This window comes from Odocoileus virginianus, chromosome 32 (genome assembly GCF_023699985.2).
Source record: "Odocoileus virginianus isolate 20LAN1187 ecotype Illinois chromosome 32, Ovbor_1.2, whole genome shotgun sequence".
Taxonomy (NCBI): domain Eukaryota; kingdom Metazoa; phylum Chordata; class Mammalia; order Artiodactyla; family Cervidae; genus Odocoileus; species Odocoileus virginianus.
In genome coordinates, this window is record NC_069705.1 from 29,482,548 (window position 1) to 29,498,352 (window position 15,805).

General features: G+C 38.7%; 1 long non-coding RNA gene across 1 annotated transcript; it reads left to right on the top strand.

Moving 5' to 3' along the window:
- Window positions 1-5,904: 5,904 nt before the first annotated feature.
- Window positions 5,905-14,563, top strand: LOC139032610 (uncharacterized). Its single transcript, XR_011485172.1, has 2 exons — window positions 5,905-13,755; window positions 14,277-14,563. It is a non-coding gene; the product is annotated as an uncharacterized lncRNA (long non-coding RNA).
- The last annotated feature ends 1,242 nt before the right edge of the window (window positions 14,564-15,805 follow it).

Genomic DNA, 15,805 nt, shown 5'->3' on the forward strand with positions numbered 1-15,805 from the left:
TGTGAAGTTTTTTTAACAGTTTAAGAGAAGTTCTCTTAACTTTTTCCTCATTCAGTATAGCCCTCAACTTGTTAAGAGCTTTCTTGATTTTTGTGTAGTCTTAATTGAATACCTTAGGTTATCATTGTTACGAGTTAAATGTTTGAAAGTTCATATTCAGGCTGATGTTCTGATTCATGCTGTGTATAGGTTGTGCCTACAACCACAGAAGGGACCTATGAACCGTGTCTACCGCAGAAGGAGTCCTTCCCTGCTGCCCCTTACTGAGCTGTGGTCTTCTCTACATGATTCAAATTTAAGCAGACGTAGGTAATGAAGAGGACTCTGAATATAGCAGCTGAAAAAGGAAGAAGATTGGGATAAGAGTCCAGATGTCATAAAACAGAGAGAGGATGAGGTACAGGAAGCAGTTACGATTTCTGTTCCATGGCTCAAAGGGTTCCAAGAAATAGATTCCATTCCACTGGGCATATTTTTCAATTTGGGGTAGGAATCAATTAATTTTTTAATAAAATTGATATTATATGTGTTACATGTATAACACACAGGGAAACAACTGAACATACTGACCTGAGTGGTTATAATACCTCACGTAAGGGATCTTTTGCAGAAACTATTTTTCGGTGTGTGATGTGTTGCTTTCTAGAAAGAATGGGGCTGACAGCTCTTCTGTAATGAATAATGACCTGGGAAGAGAGAGACGGAGAAGCCAGGCAGGAGCAATTAACAGGGAAGTGAAGTTATATGAAACAAAGGAGCTAGATATAGAAAATTTCCAGGAGGTAATATCAATTGGATTTAATAGGATTCCCTGGTGGCTCAGATGGTAAAGAAACTGCCTGCAATGCATGAGACCCCAGGTTTGATCCCTAGGTTGGGAAGATACCCTGGAGAAGGGCATGGCTTCCCACTCCAGTATTCTTGCCTGGGAAATCCCATGGACAGAGGAGCCTGGTGGGCTACAGACCATGGGGTTGCAAAGAGTCAGACACAACTGAGCGTGTATGCTTCTTCCAAACAGCATTAACTGTTGCTTCCTAGAGGTAGCCTACTTGTTTGTAAAGAATAGCCCACTGTAGAAATTGAAGTCTGGGAACGTGTTGGGAAGGGTAGATAGAGAGACTAGAGGAAATGGTATAGATGTGCAGTGGTCTTAAAAACATTTTCCCACATGCCAGGACTTAGCTAGCTTCAAATTAACTTCTATCAGTAAGCCAGGAGTTGGTAATAACAGATAGCAAGGACATACAGACCCTTGGGAGAAAAAGTTTCTACAGTGGGCCTGGTTGCTTATTTCTTGAATGTCTCCAAGGAAACCATGACTGACCTGGCAGGCCCTGGGAATTTGGCCTGTGGAATGTTTTTTATTATTAGTGATGATTTTGTGGTGAACACCCGGAGAAATGGAACACACCATGCTGGCTTGTCAGGTTCCTTTCCACAACACGGTCACCTGGTTTCACAGTTGGGGACCTGAGTCTCAGTTGCCGTAGCTGATTGTACCGCATAATGTGTGTACTTTAACAGCTCCCCATAAAAATGTTGGACCCTGAGACTCAAATGGGCTTCCACAGGTAGAAATACTTAACATATGCCTGTAGTTTGCTGCTAGACAGAGAGAGAGAGAGAGGATTCCTTGCAGCTTCAGACCAAGGACATTGGAAGCCTGTAGTAACCTCTCTGGACTTCCCAGTATATCTTTTCTGGTTACTTTGCTCTCTGTCCTTTGCCATAAGAAGTCTTAGCCATGTTCGTAACCTGCCATTGACTCTTGTGAGTGGTTCTGGGCTCACCAAAGACAACAGCCACATCCAGAGTTCTGAAGAAATTTAAAACCCAATTTGTCCATTCAAGTCTTGATAGGATTCACTGAAAAAAGAATAATCGACATACACAAGTATGTGCTGTGTATGGATTTAAATGGAATCAAATATTTGATCCATGTCCAGGAGACATTTATAGTCTTGTAGGGATACAGAAGCACGAATATAGAGTGTTAGGGAAATGCTTATAAGAATAAGTATAAATAAAATCAAATTAGGAATAAATATAGAAGCAAGGCAGAATAAGAAAATTGGTATAAGTCAATTATGGTTTCTGGAAGATGGTGTATATTCAAGAAGAAATATGGGACTACGTTGTCAAATAATGGCTTTTTTCCCTTCATATCTATTGTAGCAGTATGTAAAAAAATGTGAAATAAAAGACATTTTTTCTTGGATTTATCTGATCAGTGCTGAGTCCAACTGAACTTGGAATTATTTGTGTGGAATCAAAATTTGCACTAAATCAAAATATACATATCTTATGGGATGATATTTTTTGAGCCCTACAGTTATTAATTCAGCTATGAGTTAATATGCTTTACTATTATCATTCCAAAGACTACCCAATTGCTTTTATAATCAATAAATTGTATAATCAATAAATTCTTCAGCTATCTAGTTAAACTGATTAAGATTAAGATTAAACTTCAAAAGTTCTGCTTCTGGTATTAACCAGAGAGCTCCCATCAAATCACTCTTCTGCAAATAACAACTATAAATTCTGGATAAGATATTTTTAAAATACCAAGAGGCACTGCAGAGCAAGCAAAAGAAGGCAAATTCTGGAGGGAAGTCACTACTTAGAAGAATGAGATGGCACTTCAGAAGTTTCCTATTTTTATGTCTTTTAGCCTTCAGCACCCAGTTCTATAGGACAATGTAAACTTGGAAACTTGCAGATGTATTGGCTTGAAGAGCCAGAGAGTGGATTCCAGCACAACCACAGTGTGATACAGGGCCTAGAGTTAATAGCATGTGCTGCTTTGACATTGGGTAGAATCAGGAAGGCTATGAATGGCCTAACACCAAGTTCCCTTCCCCACTCTGCTCCCATAGTCCTCAAAGGTCCTCTAGCCAAACAACCCTTCTTGTTTTGAGGACAGGTACATTTCCTGCCTATCCCCATGTGGCAGGCTTCAGTTCCCTTGCAAGCCCTGAATGGTGTATCCTCCCCCAGGCTCTGAGTACGTGTGACTGACTCTAAACTGCCATCAGTCTCATGACTTCGTGTCATGTGTCAGGCCATAACCTAGGGTTATGGAATCCTTGCCTCACCAAAGAGATGAAGAAGAGGCAATTAAAATGGAAAGTGGAGGAGAAATCCCAGAAAGAAGAAAGCCACAGAGAGGAAGCCTTAAAGTCTGTGTAGAAACTGCCCACGTCTCTGGCTAACTCCTAACCTACCTGTGTGCAAGCAGCCCGGATAAACCCAAGAACACTGCACTGGCTTAAGAGTTTGAGTTCAGCCAAGTCCACTGTATACAAAGACAAAAAGACATTGCTGCTCTTTAGAGAACATAACAGAAGTGAGATCTGTAAAGTACATCATTCTCTATGTCCAGGATAGTATCTAAAACTACTAGACATACAGAGAAGTAGGCAAAGGTAACCCCTACACCTAGTTCAATGGTGAATTAGCCCCACAATGAATCAGCTGTTGGAATTCAACACAAGGATTTTAAAGTAGCCGTCACAACTATGCTCAGGACTTAAAAGAAAGCATACTTGTAATGAATGAAAATATGGAAAATCTCAGAAGAGTATAGAAATTTTTAAAGAACTGAAAGGTAATTGTAGTACTGAAAAGTATAATGTCTGAAATAAAATTTACACTGGATAGCCTTAAGAACAGAAGGAAGTGTTTGTGAATTTGTCGACAGATCAATAGAAATTATTCACTCTGAAGATCTGAGAGGAAAATTGCTATCAAATGAAAAAATGAGCAGAACCTCAGGGACCTGTTATATCAGATAATACCAAAAGATCTAACATGTAGGGTTCTAGAAGGAAAAGAGAGAATGAGGCATGCAATTTTTAGTGTTCTATTTTATGTGAAGTGCTACAATATAACTTTAAAAACACTGGATAGTTAAGACTTCTCCAGCAGTCCAGTGGTTAAGAGATTGCCATGCAATGGAGGGGATGCAGGTTTGATCCCTGGTCTGGGAACTAAGATCCTACATGAGTTGTGTCAACTAAGACCCAACACAGCTAAATAAATAAGTAGATATTGTTTAGAAAACTCTGAAAAGTTAAGGATGTGTATTGTAAACCATAGGACAACCACTCACACACACACACACACACACACACACAATCCTAAAAGTTTCGCTAAAATTAATCAGTTAAAATGGCATTCTAAAAATTGTTCAAGAAGTAATGAGTTTATTCTAAAGAGAAAATAGGAGTTTCCCATAGCCTACTCTCATTCTATCTTTACATTATCCAGAATGTTTTAATATATATATATTCTACCTCCTACTGTGCTTGAAAGTAATTGACCCAGAAATAGAGTTTTCTGTATTATAGCACATTTCCTTTTTAGTCATGTGTTAATTCTGTTCTTATAAATCCATTTAAAAAATATTAAAGGAGTTGCTACTTTACATCAAAAGGGTAATTTTAATGAATCCTTAGGTTTTTGTTTATAACATTTCATATTTCACAAAATACTTTCACGCTTATTCTTCACACTGACACTGAAGCAGACAGCATTTCACAGATGAAGGAACTGGCTTGACTAGATTAAGTATCTAGGCTAGATTCTAGCCCCAAGTTTAATAGCTCCTGAATGGTGGAGTCAGGTATTCTGGCGTCTAATAAAAGTTTTTCCATTATCCTGATATAAATTAAAAGAATTGTTTAATAATAAAAATTCTCATTTTGTTTGTTGTATAAATTTAGATTTTTAGAGAAGAGTCTTCTTCTTAAAGTGACACTTGTTTGCTTAACTATTGCAATATATTTAGCATTTTTACAACTTATGAGAAATGTTTAGTATTCTCCATTATTGGATAATAGTAATTGCTTCCAGCCTTGCCACCACAAACAACACAACAGTGAGTACTTGTGAAGTTACCCTGTGAACCATTTAAAATTTTCTCTAGGGTATATCTAGGAATGAAATTACTAGGTAATAGCATGTGGACTTTATCACTTTCTTGTAATACTTCCAAATTGATCTTGGAAAGGGCCTCACCAGTTAACACTCAATTAGCAACATTTGGGGTGTTTCTTCTGTACATCCTCACCATCACTTGGTTCGATCCAACTTCCAAGATTAGGATCTTGGTCAGTTTACTGGATTAAAAAAACACGTAAGTATTTCACTTTGGATTTGATTACTGGTGAGGTTGAGAATCTTTATGAGAATTCTTTGACCATTTTCCTGTAGGGTTTCCTATTTTTTTCTTACTGGTTTCCATAATTTCTCTGTAGCTATTTTCCCCCTTATTGATTTTAAACACTGTAAATATCTCTTCCCAGTCTGTTAGCTATGTATTAACATTGCCAGTATGTTTTCTTTGAACAAAACTACTTAATTTTTGGTGTATTCATGTATCCATTTGTGAATTGAGAGGCTTGTTTTAAGAAATTTTAAAGAAACTTTCCTCTTTTTAATATTTTCTAATCTTTTACACCTTTAATCCAACTGGGATTTATTTTTGTATATGGTGTATGGTAGAGACAAAGTTTTATTTTTTTCTTCTGTGAAGTGAACCATTTTTCCATGATCCATTAAATAATCCTTTTTCCCTATGACTTGACTCAACCCTCATGCACATTTTCCTGTTCTGTTCCCTTGTTCGTTTTGTCTGTCCCTTACCTGAAATACAGTTTTTAAGTTTTGTTGGCTCATTACCACATGTTAATATTTGGTAGGTGAATCCCTCCTCTTTCTCAAATTAGGGAGTTTGTGGAGGTTTATTTATTCATATATATTCTGACATTCATTTGTCAAACTCCTGTAAAAAATCTTGCTGGAATTTTATTGGAATTGCACTACATTCATAGATAATTGTGGGAGGGCTAAACAGTTTTACAACGATAAGTCGTCCCAACCAAGAACATGATTTAAGCAGGATTTCTTATCTTTCATTTCTGATTTTTTAAATTTATTCAAATATCTTTAAAAAATACATGCACATGATAAATCCAAACAGTAAAAAGGAATATACAGTGTAAGTATGTATAGTCTCATGCCTGTCTCCCCATCCCTCTTCCCAGAGAAAGCCAATTTCTTACCAGTCTTCCCAGAGATTTTCTATGCATATATATGATAGAATATTTAAGTGGGACTCTTCCATCAAAATTTTAGCTGAGGAAAGAATTCTTTACGTATTTTATTCTAAACAGACCACCATGCAAAAATTTCAGAGTGGATACATGAGTCTTGACCTCTTATCCACATTAAAGATTAAAAACAAGTTAGGAGAGAAGCTATGTGAAGATTACTTTAAATTTAGCTGTGCTGTGGAGTCGTTCAGAAAGTCAAGAGAGAGAGCTTTCAGTGAGAACTGTCAAGAAGGTCTAATATGTTTGCTTATAAATCAAGGAGACATAGTCCATTAACTGACTCACCTAGAAAATCTTAAAAACGAAGAGATGAGTAGCTCCTATGAAGGTAGGAATGAAGGAAGCTTTGCTGTCACTTTGGGATCAGCTTGCCATCCTTGGCATTTGGCCTGAAGTTGCTCACATATTTCCTGCAAATCAGATGAGGGCCACAGAGCCTATAACTGTTGAAAACTCTGACCTTGAGGAACCATGGAACTCCAAAAAGAAAAAAGTCCCTGTGGAATGGACCACGGAAAATGCTATTTGCAGTGAAATGTCAGCGAGAGGAAAATACATTGTCTGAGCCATGGTACAGTCATCTGTTCCTAGTCGCCTTCTCAGAAGGACAAAAGCACCTATGATATAAAAACATAGTTTTAAACTCTTGCTGGAACTGGGGAATGGGAAGCTGTATGATTTAGTTACCATATTTAAATCTCTTGTGATCAGACATATGCCCATGGTCCTGTTCCAGATCAAATGTTCTCCAGTAGTCGTGTTGAGGTCTTTTTATGGTAATGTGGAATATTGGGAACTATAGTCCCCAGAGTCTCACCAGGGTTCTCGCTTCCATGCTTTACAGTACAAAGTTCTGAGCCTTCTGCTGAGACTCTCAATTTACTGTTGAAAGTATGCAGGCTCTCTCCTGCAGGCCTTCTCCCTATGAAGTGGGAAGAGATGCCTCCACCCTGGAGGAAACACTAGTCTCAGGCTCTTTAAGTTCCATCTTGCCACCTACAATTCTGAAACATGAAATGACTGGATCTCCTTTTAATCAATATCCAAGATTGCCTGCACTACAGATATTTTTCTGCATATAGTTTTTGAATAATTTTTTTTGTTGTGGTATTGATGGTTTTGTTTGTTTGTTTGTTTTTAAAGAGGGAAGGTTATAGAAATGACACTGCGGGCTTCCTTGGTGATCTAATGGTTAAGACTTCATCTTCCACTGCAGGGGGTGAGGGTTTGATGCCTAATTGAGGAGCTGAGATCCCACATCCCTTGAGGCCAAAAAAACAAAGCATGAAACAGAAGCAATATTGTAACAAATTCAGTAAAAATGGTTCATATTAAAGAAAAATCTAAAATAATACTAATTAAGGGTAGAGATTTTCAAAATAGGCAACACTAAAAAGAAATACATTGAATTTCCATGTTCACAATCTACCACCCAGAGTACTTTTAACACTATTTTTGTATGTCCTTCCAGTCTTTTTTCACCTGTTCCTTTGTTTTTTTTACATAATTGAGCTGATAATATTTGTTTATACTCATTTGTACGTAATGACTAAATAATCTTTTTTGGGGGGGTTCCATTGGGTCTTAGTTGTGGCACTCAGAAACTTTACTTGTGGCATTTGGGATCTAGTTCCCTGACCAGGGATAGAACCCAGGCCCCCTGCATGGGGAGTGCAAAGTCTTAGCCACTGGCCCACCTGGGAAGTCCTAGTAATATTCTACCATATAAAAATATTATAATTTTTGGCCATTCAGGTTGTTTTTGGGTTTTCTATCTCATAAGATTGAGATGACCATCTGTATGCTCAATTGCTTTTATGTATTTTGGATTATGTCCTTAATAGAGGCCCCTTAAAGCAGAATTATCGGGTAAAAGCTCTTGCTACATATTGATATTCAGCCAGACAGTCTCTTTTCTTTCCTTTCTTCCTTCCTCCTGTGAATCAATCAGCAATACCCACAGCAGCTGCTTCCCTTCTGTGCTTTATGTTGTACTCTTTGAGGTCTTGGATTTTTCTCAAATACCTCTTTCAGTTGCAAAGTTCTTTGCACAAAACAGCCAGCTAACCCAGTGGGCCCCCTATATGTTTCTATATTAGCCCCAAGTTGATAAAGAGAGAAAAGCTTAAGGTTCAGTTTTTATCTATCCTGCTTCCTAAACTCTTAGCTCTTCCCAACCATCTTTAACAACAGATACAAATTAAAATATTTTACATATTTCATCTTACGTAACCCTCACAACAATGACATTGAGTCGGTCTTATCTGTTTTATAGATACAGAAATTGAGGCACAGAATTTAAATACTTTGCCTAAGGTCATATATTAAACAGTATATTCAAGACTTCAATCCAGGCTTATCTAACTTCAAAGTTCTTTCTACTATACCACTGTTCCTTCCTCATTAAAAGAAAACTCATTGAACAAATGCCTTGTGTTCTCAAATTATTATGTAGAGGATGAAAACTCTCGTCTTAGATTTTTGTGCCTGGGGCCTGTGAGTAAGACTGACAAAAGACACACTCACAGGAGAAAAGGCTTACAAATTTTGTTTGATGATGTTGTTCAGTCAATAAGTCCTTTCTGACTCTTTGCAATCCCATGAACTGCATCATGCCAGGCTTCCCTGTCCTTTACTATCTCCCGGAGTTTGCTCAATCTCATGTCCATTTAGTTGATGATGCCATCCAACCATCTCATCCTCTGTCGCCCCCTTCTCCTTTTGCCCTCAATCTTTCCCAGCATCAGGGTCTTTTCCAGTGAATGGACTCTTCACATCAAGTGGCCAAAGTATTGAAATTTCAGCTTCAGCATCAGTCTTTCCAATGAATATTCAGGGTTGATTCCCTTTAGGATTAACTGGTTTGCTCTCCTTGCAGTCCCAGGAATTCTCAAGCCTTCTCCAAAACTACAGTTTGAAAGCATCAATTCTTTGGTGCTCAGCCTTCTTTATTGTTTGTTTGATGTTAATATTTTAATATTTTCACATGCATGGAGACCTTCATATAAAGTGAATATCCAAAGAATCAATTAAATGCAGGGGCCTTATATACCATCCTAACAATGGGTGCTAAGTCCTAGAGAAGTGACAAGACAAAGTGAAAGGGGTTTGGACTTCTGTGGGTGGTAAATGGTGGGAAAGTAAATATAGGAGGATAGTAATGGAAGATGGGTTACTGAGTAAAGTTTTATTTATGTGGACTCATCTTGGCACCATCTGCATCACCCATGACAAATGTTTTTCCCTTCCTGGTCCAGGAGAGGGTGACACCCTCACAAAAGGAAACTTGTGCTCCGCATTTAGACAGAAAAAGGGGAGAGCAGAGAGTTTTTCTTGCATATGCTGCTTCTCAGTTGCCCTCAACTCAAAACAATCCTTATGCCAAAGTGGCATATTTGGGGGTGGTATATTCTGATCCTCTTCAATTTTCCACTTCCCCTTGGTGTAATTAGATAAATAAAGTCCATATTTCTCTTTATTTTTCTCTATTATATTTTCCTCATGTTCAGGCAACTTGTTCTTTCAGTTTTCCCTTTAACCTTGGCTTCATAACTGTGAAACTGAAATTTTATCTAGGTAACACAAAATGATTTTTTAAGAAGATTGCTGTTAATAAAGCATTGCCTGCCGATCTAGGTGCTGTTTTTAAATTAAAATGGAATGAAATTGCATTTGTATTCTGTTTTAACAATAAATGGGCTTTCTTGATGGCTCAGATGTTAAAGAATATGCCTGCAATGCAGGAGACCAAGGTTCAATTCCTGGGTCAGAAAGATCCCTTGGAGAAGGGAATGGCAACCCACTCCAGTATCCTTGCCTGGAGAATTCCATGGACAGGGGAGCCTGGCAGGATACAGTCCATGGAGTTGCAATGAGTCAGACACAACTGAGAGGCTAACACTTCTTTGACAATAAAAGTAGTCTGCTGCAAAAGGACTTACGAATATTTCCAAAACAGGTGAATATATTCTTACCTTTTTTCTTGTCCCCAGTAGAATTCAGTACACATGCTGATTACTTTCTTGGCTTTGCTAGTGGGATTTTAGATATAAAATTAAGCACATACTAATTGTTCATTAGTTAGCTAGTTGTGATTTTAAAACTCAATTAAGCCTAATTTAGATTTCTAATTAAGAAATTCCTAGTGTTCATCGATGAATGAATGGATGAACAAAGTGTGCGGTATGTACACATAAAGGAAAGGAAAGGAAAAGGAAGTCTTGAAAAGGTAGGTAAGTCTGATATGTGCTACAATAGGGACAAACCTTGAAGGTATTATGCTAAATGAAATAAGCAAGTTACAAAAGGACACATAGGTTTCCGCATATAGTACCTAGAGTAGTCAAATTCATAAAGACAGAAAGTAGAATACAGTAGTTGCCGGGGGTAGAAGGCATGGAGATGAAAGTTCTGGAGATGGATGGTAGTGATGTCTGCTCAACAATATGAAGGTACTTAATGCTACCAAATCGTACACTTAAAAATGATTTATTATGTGTTATGTGTATTTTATTACAATTTTAAAAATTACCGAGCACCTACTTAAGTGCCAATCACTGATAAACAAGAGAGTAAAGTGCCTGGTCTCATGAAGCCTGCATACTAGTAGAGGAAAAAATGACTAAGCAAAAAATAAGATAACTATGAAGGTACTAAAGAAGGACCTGTGATTCCCTGGGGTAAAGGATACTCTATTAAGAGTTAGTGATATTTATGCCCTGGTGGCTCAGACGGTAAGGAGTCTACTTGCAATGCAGAAGACCCAGGTTTGATCTCTGAGTCAGGAAGATCCCCTGGAGAAGGAAATGGAAACCCACTCCAGTAAAAAAAAAAAAAAAAATAGAAAAGAGTTAGGGATATTTGAGATAAGACCCAAATGATGAGAATGATATGTTTGAGGAAGAGAATGAGGCCAGGGTGATCGATGAAGCAGACAGAAGCCTTTCATGTACCATCTGGAATATTTTGAGTTTGTTCAAACAAGGATAATGACAGGTAAGATGAAGGGTCAGCGCAATTCTTCTGTAAAGGATCAGATAATGACTAATTCAGGCATTTTAGCCCAGAGGAAAACAAACTCCTACAAAGACATTGGGAAGAGAAAGTCTTGCTGTCTATAATTTTAAGAAAGGAGTGTAACCAATAGTAACCATTCTTTTGCTTCACTTGGAAGTGATCAGAGCATTTCCTAAGCTATCATCCATCTAAAGGGAGGGCTGATCACAGGAAGAGGGGCTGGAAGTGAGAAATAAAGAGAGAAACGGGAAGGCTGGCATATTTGGAAGAGATCACGTTGTTGCAGCTTGAAGTACTGGCAGAATTGGAAGTAGGCAGCTTTGCTCCTGAGCCCTGTTAGCACCATTCCATCCTCCAGTCAATGTAAACGCCTTAGGTGTTTGGCAGATAAGATGCTCAGGATATGTTTGATGAATAACATGTTTATCTGTGTTTCCTGCATTTTTTGTTTATTCCCTGAGAAATCAATGCCCTAATGCTGCGTCTTGGAGGCAGAGGGCTGTGTGCAATACGAAGACTTTTCTCAAGGAAGGAGGGAAAAGATTTAGAGAGCTAGGCTGCTATCAGACTCTCCTGAGATGAACTTTGTCCTAAAGAGAGAACTGGCTCTCTCCTTCCCCTTTTCATTAGTGTGACATTCACTGGTTATTATGTCACAAGTCTTTTTTTTTGCTGATATTTTGCCAATTTTATTGATTGAACGATTTATTCTTTTTATAGGTCATGTCAGATTTTAGAGCATGTACTGTGTTTGTGATGGCCATCTCTTAACTATCAGAATGGAAGAAAATATTGGAGGTTATTTTAATGAGAACAGTCTTCTCCATAAAGTCTGTGATGACCAAAATACTAGGGAATGGCAACCCACTCCAGTATTTTTGCCTGGAGAATCCCATGGATGGAGGAGACTGGCAGGCTATAGTCCATGGGGTTGCAAAGAGTTGGACACGACTGAGCGACCAGCACTGACTTACCTTCCACACAATGTCTTGCTCAGTGGTAAGGTCCAACACTTCATCATAACCCAGCGATGATGGCAAAGTGAGATTGTGGAAGTCTCTTTGCTGCCAGCAGCTGGTCCCACTACTCAACTATGGCCGCTTCCTTAAAGGGGCCATGACGCAATGATGAAGGAGGAATGCAAGAAATTAGTGAAAGGACTATCTGGAGTATTGGGTGAAATGTCAGTGAGGGGTCCAGATCACCATCTTGGACCTGACTGCAGTGATACCATTGTAAGGGCAAAATGATGGTGAGCTGAAGTTCACAGTGGAGAATGTGAAGAATCCCAAGCAACGAGAGAACAAGCCAGTCATCTCAAGAAGATCCAGCTTTCTTGCCTTTAGACAGCCTGATCTGAAGCACAGGGCGTAGACGGTTAAGGGCAAACTCTGACAGCCTAACTTCAAAGCCAAAGCGTTTGGTGATTTTGAAGACTGAAGCAACAACTGGAGACAATGTTCTCAAATTTGTCCTTTGTCTAAAGCGAAAAGGATCTTAGAAACCATCTTCTCTTTCCCATTGGTAAAATTGCAGCCGAATCAAGGGAAGTCATTTGCCCCAAAGCCTGCAGAGGCTGGTGTGTAATTAGAACAAGACTTGAGTCACAATCCTCCAGGCTTTTCAACGCACCAGGCTGTCTTCGAAGCAAGAAATAAATTCATTCTTCTCTAGAAGATTAAAAGTGCAAATCCATGATCTTTCAAGAATACTGTAATTATCCTCTGAAGATGTGTGACGGTTTGCAAATAGTGTGTGTCTTCATTCACTTCCACTGAAGGAGCTTTGAGAATCTGACTTAAAGAATGAGCATCTTTAAGCAGAAAACTGGGAAGTAGATTTGAGTCTAACTTGCTCTGAAACCAAAGCTGAAGATCGCTGAAGAAAATGAGGACTTGATCCATTCTTCTTCATCCATTCCAGTGTCCCATCCCCAGGTGGGGAGAAATTGCCCTAATGGAGTTACAGTTAGGGGTAATCATATAAGAAAGAAATACAAAGAAGTTGCTTCCGGAACAGTCTTTCCTCATGACAAGAGACATTCAGATGCAAATGAACAACTCAAAAAATTACAGGATAATGGGATGTAACTTTTGTGTGTCACGTTAACTTTTATATATTGCTTGATAGATGTTTTTAAGCTAAGTTTCCTAATCCATCACATTTTGCTGAAAAGTATCTGTAAGATTGCTAGGTTTCCATGCTGATCTTTGCTCACTCTTGTTCATCTTTAATTTCACTTCTGGATGAGAAAGAGGAGAAAAAGACTAAATAAATAAACAAAAGTATGTTTCAGCCCGAAAGAATTTAAAAAGAGATGTCAGACCCTTCAGTTCCATGTTAAGAACAAGAAGGAATTAAAAAGAGCAGCCAAGAAAAGAGAATTCCAGGGAATATGGGTACATGAAAGGTCTAGTCATTTCTTCTAATAAAATCTGGTGACTTAAATTTGAAAAAAAAAAAAAAAGAGAGATTGTGAACGCTGCTCCGCAGCCACTCCCCGGTGGGTTTCATTCGCAGACATCTGGTGGCAAAGGTGTCCACAGCATGGACAGCAAAGAGCCGCTTCAGCTGGGAGCAGTAGCAGCTTGACATCCAGGAGGAAGGAAAACAAGAGGTAAGTACTTTGTGGGAAAGGTTCCAGCACCAGCCTGTTCTGATCACTTGTCTGGGGAAGTGTCTAAGGTAAAGCCCTTGTCCGCTTTTATTTCCGGGGCATGATCATTTGAGATGTTGTTGGAGGAAAAGACTTTGAGAATGCCAAGAGGATGTTCTCCAGCACCTGGGTAGCTGGGTGGATGTAATGACCATCCTCTTACAGTGTGGGCCCTGGGAAGAACTTACTGGGCATCACAGTAGCTCATTTTTCTTGACGTCAACCTGTAGGACATCTGTACCAGCACACCTTCCCCTTTTTGTGGTTAAAACATCCCTCTGGAGAATGCCCCCTGAGGCCCTGAGAACTTCATTGTGCTGTCCCCACGCCCTCCTCCCCTTGCACCTCTCTTCCCGCAGCCTCTCGGTCTCAGTTCAGATGTCAGTCCACATGCCCAGCTCAAGACCACCTCTTTAGCGGTCTGAGAGCTATTGCCAACTCTGGAAACTCAGAAGTAATTCCCCTTTGTTCTGGTCCTGCAGCTCTAAACTCTGAAGTGAGGGCTTTGGAATCTTCTAACCTGATGAGGATATTCAAGGACCTGTCTGATAAGTATACTTTGTACCATAAACTCAAGTAAATAAAAAACAAGTCAATCAACAAAATACAAATATTTTCTACCACTAAATCGCTAAGGCAATTCAAAAGAATATGCTTCTGGAACAAAAGGCCGTTCCAAACGAGGTGCCCTAAAAATGTTTTGAAAGTGGTAAAATAATGGAATAAATATAGTCTTTCCAAATAAAATTTTTCTTTGAAGTACCCAAAATCAGGATTTGTAAATTTGTTTTTTCTTTAAACAGAACTGATTTGAGAAGTTTATACATTATCTGCAGCAGAGTGTGTGCTGTCATGTTCGTCATGAACCTTCTACACCCTTAGATACTTGCACTGACATTCTAGATGTTTTAAGTTAACACAATTTTTCAAATGCCTAGGATTATTTAACTATTATATACTTATATAACTATAGAGAATGTATAGATGATTGCTTGAATAGTTATGCATGCCTTTTGACTATTTGTCCAGCTATACTTGAGAGCTACAATGTTAAGGTGTATTTTACTCAACAGTGAGAAGCTGACTTTCAACAATTTCGAGGTCAAGCAGGCAACAGGTTAATGAAGTCAGCCATAAAGCACTTACTTTCTATCTATTTCCACACCCTCCAGCCTCTTTAGGGCAAACTTGCAATTCTGTCCTATCTATTATGCTCCAAACGAAGTCTTGAAAAACTGTCAACAACTTGTTTGCCATAGAAGCTTCCATTTTACTTCTATTACTTGATGCGTATGGTCTCTTATTTAAGAGTTCATGGAGTAAAAAGAGGTTCCCTTATTAGACTTTTGGGATTAAATGGTTGGGGAAGTACTTGTGATCCGATATCACTAAATAAGTAAATTATCTTAATTTATCGACCTGCTCTGCAGAACTCATTTTTAAGTTGTACAACCTTCCACACAATGTCTTGCTCAGTGGTAAGGCACAATTCTTTATCATAACCCAAGTAGCCTTACTTCACCTGGTATGAATGATCTTTTAGGCTACTGTCTTGAAATATTTCTCCCATTGAAGAATGTGTTGGCCAAAGTAATAACTGACCAAGTATAAATAGTGCCCCCAGCTTTATCAAGTCACTTTAGCATATGCTGCCCCCAGGAACAGTTTGTTGGAATTTTCATGCCGTGCTTCATAAAACCACCAATGTTTCTCTCAAATTATTTTTTTAAAGTAAGAGTTTTCTAAGTTTACTTGTACAGCAATCTCAGATATTCCAAAAAGGGCCACCTTGTTTCACACCCCAGGGAGATCAGTGTCCTACTGCACGATGCCCTCGGTATTCCACGTGAATGCCGCCCCCGGCATTGTGCAGCTCAGCAGCTTTGGATTTAAGGTGGTTGTTTCCACCCCCCCCCCCCCAATATGTCATATTTATTTTGAACACCTTGAAAAACAAAAACACACAAAATATCCCAAGGATCATAAAACGTATTCCTAAATCATACCAAAG